Raw genomic sequence first — 7,393 nt, 5'->3', positions numbered from 1 at the left:
CTAGACACTGAGTGATGCCATGCCTCTTTAACTTCTAAGGAGAGGTGATCTGACTAAATGGATGATCTGTATGAAAGTGTGCTGTCCAAACACATGGCAGGGTCACAGCCAATTTTAACCACAGCCTTTTCAGACTAGAAGTGAAATTACCTGATAGCATATACAAGTGACACAAGAAATACCACCAGGGAACTCCTATAGCTGAGAAACACTTTCCGCAAAGTAGCTGGATACAAAGTTAACCCATAAAAATTAGTAGCACTCCTATATTCAAATAGCAGATTAAGATAGAAATCAGGGAAGAATACAATAGCCTGAAATAATATAAAATATCTTGGGGTAATTCTAACCAAACAAGTAAAAGACGTGTATGATAAAAACTTCAAGTCTTTGAAGAAAGTAGATCTCTCATGCTCATGAATCAATAGGATTAACATAGTAAAAATATCCACTCTACCAAAAGTAATCTACAGATTGACAACTGCAATCCCCATCAAAATTCCAACACAATTCTTTACAGACCTTGAAAGGACAATTTTTAGCTTCATATGGAGACACAACTCCCCCAGGATAGTTAAAACAACTCTGAGCAATAAAAGAACTGCTGGAGCAGTAAAGGACAAAGGACACTGCCATTTGGACAAAGTGGTAGCCTACAGAGTGGGAAAAGATACCAACTCCACACCTGGTAGAGGACTAACACACAAATATGTATAAAGAACTCAAGAAACTAGCCATGATTTCAACGTGTACTACAGAGTATAGTAATGGCAGCATGCTAGTAGCATAAAAACAGGTAGGTTAATCAATGGAAGGCTCAGCCACCTCCAGCCACCTGGTTTTTGATAAAGAAGTCAGAAATACACACTGGAACAAAGAAAGTGTTCTCAACAAATGGTTCTGATCTAACTGGAGGTCGGCATGTAGAAAATGCAAATAGAATCATACTTACTACCCTGCACAAAACTCAAGTTCCAGTGTATCAAAGACCTTAACATAAAACCAGATAACTGAACCCGATAGAAGAGAAAGTGAGGAATAAGATTTGAACTCTTTGGCACAGAAGATTTCTGAACAGAACACTGATAGTGTATATACTAAGATCGACGATTCATAAGTGGTACCCCATGAAACCGAAAAGCTTCTGTAAAGGACAAAGGACACTGTCATTTGGACAAAGTGGCAGCCTACAGAGTGGGAAAAGATTTTTACCAACTCCACACCTGGTAGAGAACTAACACCCAAATATGTATAAAGAACTCAAGAAACTAGACATTAAAAAACCAAATAATCCAAATAAATGTGGGGTCCAGATCTAAACAGAATTTTCAAGGGAAGGCAGGTGGTTGAGAAACACTTAAAGAAGTGTTCAACACCCGTAGCCTTTATGGAAATGCAAATCAACTACATTGAGAATCTACCTTAAACCTTTCAGAATGGCTAAGATCCATAGCACAAGTGGCAGCTTGTGCTGTTGAGGATGTGGAATAAAGAGGACACTTATCCATTGCTGGTGGGAGTGCAAACCTATTCAGTCACTATGGAAATCAATATGGCAGTTCCTGGGAAAGTTGGGAAACGATTTTCCTCATGATCTAGCTACCACTCTTGTGCATATACTTAAAGGATGCTTCATCACACTACGAGGACACTTGCTCAAATATATAACTGCTTCTTTATTCATAATAACCAGAAAGTAGAAACTACTTAGATATTCCTTAGCAGAAGGATGGATAAAGGAAATGCGGTACATTTACACAATGGGATATTATTCATCCATTTAAAAAAATGATATCATGGACTTTTCAGGGAAGTGGATGAACCTAGAAAAAAAAATCGTACTTCAGTGAGGTAACACAGACCTAGAAAGGTAAATATGGTATGTATTCTCTTATATGTGAATATTAGCCATTAAATAAATGATAACCAACCTACAATCCATAGACCCAGAGAGATTAAATATATAAGACTGGGACGGGGGAACACATGGATCCCTCTGGAAGGGAGAGATATAATAGGTTTTAAAAGTAGACTGGGTTGGATGGGGATGGGAACAGGAGGATCAGGTGGGGAGGGACAGGGGAGATAGGACTGAGGGAAGGACTATGGGGAGAGAGGAGAGACAGCTGGAATTGGGGGGTGTTTGAGGGACGATATGGAAACCTAGTGCAGTGGGAACTTCCTAAAATATATGAAGGTGACCTAAATTATAAATAATGGGGGAACTGAGCCCCAACTGGCCATCTCTCGACACCAAGTGAAACTTCCAGTACAGGGTCTAGGCTGTATTCAGTTTAGTTGTTGGCCAAGAGGTCCCATGGAAATCCCTGAACAACCTAGGCTGTTGCTAAAACAATGAGTTGTCTCCACAAACTGACAGGGGTGGGGTGGGGGTCCCATTGCTGAGGACAGTACCCACACAACGCATTGAGTATGGAGGCGCCAAGCTGGTGCCTATATGGACCTTCATCCCAATGTTCTAGTGTCCTTGATGAAGAAAGGCACTCTGAAGGCTACAAACTGAGAAACGCACATACCAGCATAACCACAAATCTTTGGACCTGCAAACTGTACTGCCTGAAAGATATGGTAGGCCTACAGTGTCACAGAACTTGTGGAAGGAGCCAACCAATGCCAATGTCTAATTTGAGGTAAGGTCCACTCCATAAGATGAACCCCATACCTGACACAGCTTGGGTGACCTAGGACCAAAAACTAGATAGCCTAGAGACTTACGGTAAAACCAACCAAAAAAACTTGCCTCCTCTCACTTAAGGATCAGTTTGATGACAAAGATGAAGGACTGCAGAAGATCTGATACACATTCACTCCAGGGGACCAGGACTGGGATAAGAAGAAGGTCTGGACCCTATATCCATCTCTTCCCATCAGTAGTTGTGGAGCAAGAAAGCCTGTCTGATTGGCTTCCATTCAGATTTACAGCCAAGCAGTATTTACTCAGTAGGACAGAGTACCAGACACCAGGTATAAAGTGCGTGTGGGACCAAGGCCTGGTCTCAGCACTCCAGGCCTTGTGGCAGTGTAACCGTTGATTTGAGACCTCCAAGGCTGTGGGGCTGCCAGGCACTTCCAGTGACATGTCTTAGGGCCTATGTTTCCCCAGAAATTGCTAGAAAATATCCCCTCCTGTGTTCGTCAATGAGCCGTAAGGAGTTAACGCTTCTCTAAAAATGATTATTATAGAGAATATGTGGGGCTCGTAAGCAGCTGAGAATCGAGGGGGTGGTGATGAGGCCTCATAAGCTGCACAGACACACTTTTCAAAGCGCTTTGAGATGCAGGGTGGTGGTGGGCACTAGGAGCTGCTGCGTGGGTTGGTCGTCTAGGCTCCGCATTCGCTACTTGAACCTAAATTGCAATCGCAATGACTAACGTTCCACTCGCCTGCCTACCAGGCTGTGGCCCAGGACCTGGGTGGGAGCTGGGTAGCAGTGGTGCACCAGTGGGTGGCTCTAGGCACAGAGTTATCTCAGAATGAAAAGCGATTTTCATGTAATATTCCCAGGTTACTCCATGATTCTTCCTGTCTCACAGTTGAGAGGGCGGAGGCTCAATGGAAATTAGAATTCGAGTCCATCCTAGGCTCCTTTTCCCCATCTGGTGTGTGTGAGAGGGTGACTTAATTCTTTCCCTCCATTTCAATGAGAAAATGCCACGTGGCGGAGGTGGGGGGTGTGTGTGGGAGGGGTGTTGGCAATTTCAGTCCGTAGGAGTGGTGATGGCTCTCTATTCCCAGCTGCCTCCTTTTGTTTGGGAACTTCACCAGGATGGGCCTTTCTGCAAACATGAGGCAAATTCCTGCTCATCATCCTTGGGGACCAGGGTGCGGTCACCCCAATCTCCTCACTCACTGAAGTGAACGGAGACTCTTGCCAGTGGTCTCTCATCCTGGAGATTCACCGGCATATAGTGTTCTTGGAGGGGGATTCCATCCGGACCGTTGGCATTTGTTCATTCCTTCATTTCGGGAGCTTTCCCTCCCAGACCTTCGGACTACACCCATGAGCTTTCTAAGCTGAACTGTGGGCAGAGAGGTTGTGGGGTTCCTCAGCAAAGCAGCCCAAAACAGGAGTATAACTGGGAGGCTGGAGAGATGGGGTGGGCTCAGTGGTTAAGAGCAAGTATGGGCTTGCACAGGGTTCGGTTCCCGGCACCAGCAACAGGGGCTCACAAGCACCTATATCTGCAGTTCTAGGGGATCTGGCACATGCTTCTGGCCTCCATGGGCACCTGTACTCAGATGTACAAACGACACACATACACATACATGATTTTAAAAATGAAAATACATTTTAGAAAAGATTGCAACTGATTCTTGGGACAGAGTACTCTGGGGTCTTGGATATCATCATGGTGATGACTTCATGCAGAAAAAGTATTTGGGGGAAGAACCAGAAGCTTTTGGTAATATTGATTAATACTTGACTTTTAAGTCAGGGGTAGCTAGTGGGAGATAGGTAGACAGAGAACAGAATCGGGGGATGTGGCTTAGAGGTGTTCTTAGCTGTTAGAGGTTGTCATTAAAATTTGAATTTAAATGCCTGGAGGTGGGAGGGAATCAAAACTTCCTTGGTTCTCACAGCTCCCTAGCCGTCCCATCTGATTCATATATTTATCAGCCATCTGTCTAAACTCTGGAACTAACTGGGTTTTTTGTACTAACAGCAGTTGTCTGTGCTTTTGAGGTGTCATGTATTCAAGCATCAGAGGACAGAAAGTGGCCTTGTATGTGGTATGGTTTGAAACTTTGACATGTTCTCTGATTCAGTAGTGAAGGGGATAGCAAAGGTGAACGTTATTTGGGGAATGTGTGTGTGTGTGTATGTATATATATATATAGTGTGTGTGTGTGTAGTAATGGGAATTGATGATTTTTAAAAGAGACAAATAACTCATCCATTGCACTTGTGTTAATTGAGAGTTGTTTCAAGATGGGCAGCTCTAAGCACTGGGAATAGATCTGTGAGGAAAGCAGACAAACACAGAACTTGAATTCTGCAGTGGGTTGTGGGAAATCAATAGAGACAATCCGTTGTTGGATAGTGGTTAAGTGGTAAAGAAAATGATGTTAACAAAGACTATGGGAAGCTGTTCTTTTAGTTAAGCTCCTTCCTACACTAGACCTCATGGGACAGGGCCAACTCCAAATGGAATAACTCATACTAAAGCCACAAGATGAAACTGAAACCTTAAAGGGACAGATGGCAAGTTTCCCTAAACAGGAGTCTCTAGCCTGTCTGACTGAGTGTAGTAAGAAAGGTCCCTCTTAGGATTCATTTGTTTGTTTTTTAGGCATGCCAACTGACATGCTAGGCAAACTCTCCACCAGTGAGTGTATCTCTGCCCCTCCCCCCGCTTTTGTTCTGTTTCTTTGTTCCCACCTTATAACCTACTTCTGCCATTTCCTATGGGATTGATCAATCTATTTTTTAGTCTAGGGGGCTTCCTTGATTCATGATTTGCAAATATAAGCAATTAAATCTGTAAAATCAGATCAAGCAAAGAAGCAGCCAGACCCCAACTTTTGTCTTTTGACAGGGGAAAATATTAGAGGAGGTTTATAAAATGAATATTTAGCAAAAATAAGTAAGTGAGGTTGTTGGTCATAGGACTAACTGGGGGCAAAAGCAATCTAGACATCATCTAGAGGCATTGAAGTGGGACCAGGCCTGGTGTGTTGAAGAGAGTTCTCATATCACATTCTAGTCTACATTGTCTTGTTAATGTGAGGAATCCATCACTGTTCTCCTTTACCATTGGGCAAACTGGCTAGGGAGCTCTAGGCTGCACAAGCAACCAAGGTAGACTCTACCCCAAGGGAGAATTTGTGCTTCTAAATACTAAGGTACTAAATTGTTGCAGAAATGATTTCCTTGGCTTTGGTAGACTCAGGTAGTCCCTCTGCTTCCAGCTGCAAGCAGCCTTTCCAAGGCCAGGAGGAAAACCCTGGGTGTGGTAGTAGGAGAGAGAGTGAGTCAAGCCTTGGCCGGCTTCCTGCTGAGTCACAGCTACTGGGCTGAGAGAGGCCGGTGGGGCGCAGTCCTCATCTTCTCCTAGTGGCAAGTTCTTCCCTTTGCAGGAGACGCCTGTTGACAGGCCGCAACTGCACACCAACATTGAATGAATTTGCTTGACTTTCCTAAGAGTTTTGTTGTGAACTTGCGGTTGGGCTCCGCTTCCTAATGTGATCCCACAGCCAGCAAGAGGGCACAGCTATGGAGGCCATCTTTCTGCTCATGTCCTTCGTGGACACATTCTGTCCCTTGTGGTCCTACTCTTACCCCATCTGAGGATGAACCGTTCAAAAACAGTCCTGAGCTTGTCCTGCCAGGACAAAAATGGGTGGAGATACAGAGGAAAGCTGTGTGGAGATTATCCTGGTCTCCTGATGACTCGATGCAAACAGGGAAAGGCTGAAGCATGCCAGATTTGTTAAGTCTTCAAAGCACGGGTTCATGAATAATAAGCACAGGTAATACATACTGTGCATTTCAGCTATGCCAGGCGATATTCTAGCCACTTAACATGTCTTGACATCTTTGGTTTCATTTTTATAACCTTAGAAGGGATGAACTTTCTGAGTGATAGATAAGGAAATGGAGGAATACAGTTGTCACAAATTGGAAAGAGCAGAAAGGGTAGCAGGGACAAAATCCAGAAGGAAGGAGAGTACAGGCTGGATTTAAGATTGTATGGCAGCAGAAGATAGAGGGGATGGGGCTGCAGCTCAGTGATAGGATGTTCGCTAACCATGTAGCTCAAGCTGGCCTTGAACTTGAACCAATCCTTCTGTTTCAGCCTCCAGTTACTGAGATTCCAAGCTTGTGCTGCCACACCTGGCTAAAATACCTTTGAGTTGATTTCTTCCAAGCCTCAGACCTGTGTGTTTCCACTTTGGTTTATGGTTGTCTTGCAGAATGAATAATGAGATTGAACAAAGACAGCAGAAAGAACTCAGATTCTATGTGGCAAAGAGACACACGATCTGATCATGCTGCCTTCACTTGGAGATTACACGGATGCCCCACCACATCTGGCTTATTGTGCTTGGAATTGAACTCAGGGCTAGGTAAGCACTCTGCCCACAGATGTATCTCCAGCCTGGTATTCATCCTGATAGCACTTTAGTCCTTTCCTGTATGATACCATGAACGATTAATTTGCAACCATATGTGAGGATAACCACTCATAGTGTTATTACAATGATTAAGATGATATAGATGATGTGTAGACCTGGTACCTGTGTGAGGGAGAATTGTTCTTAGTTATTAATATCACACTGTCTTTCCAGGTCTAAAACCACTGGCATATCTACATTATTGATAATTTCACAAAATCTAAGGTATCTTACCAACTGTACTCCACACCATGA

This window comes from Mus musculus, chromosome 2 (assembly GCF_000001635.26).
Source record: "Mus musculus strain C57BL/6J chromosome 2, GRCm38.p6 C57BL/6J".
Taxonomy (NCBI): Eukaryota; Metazoa; Chordata; class Mammalia; order Rodentia; family Muridae; genus Mus; species Mus musculus.
The sequence above is the reverse complement of the archived record's forward strand: the minus strand, read 5'-3'. Positions refer to the sequence as shown.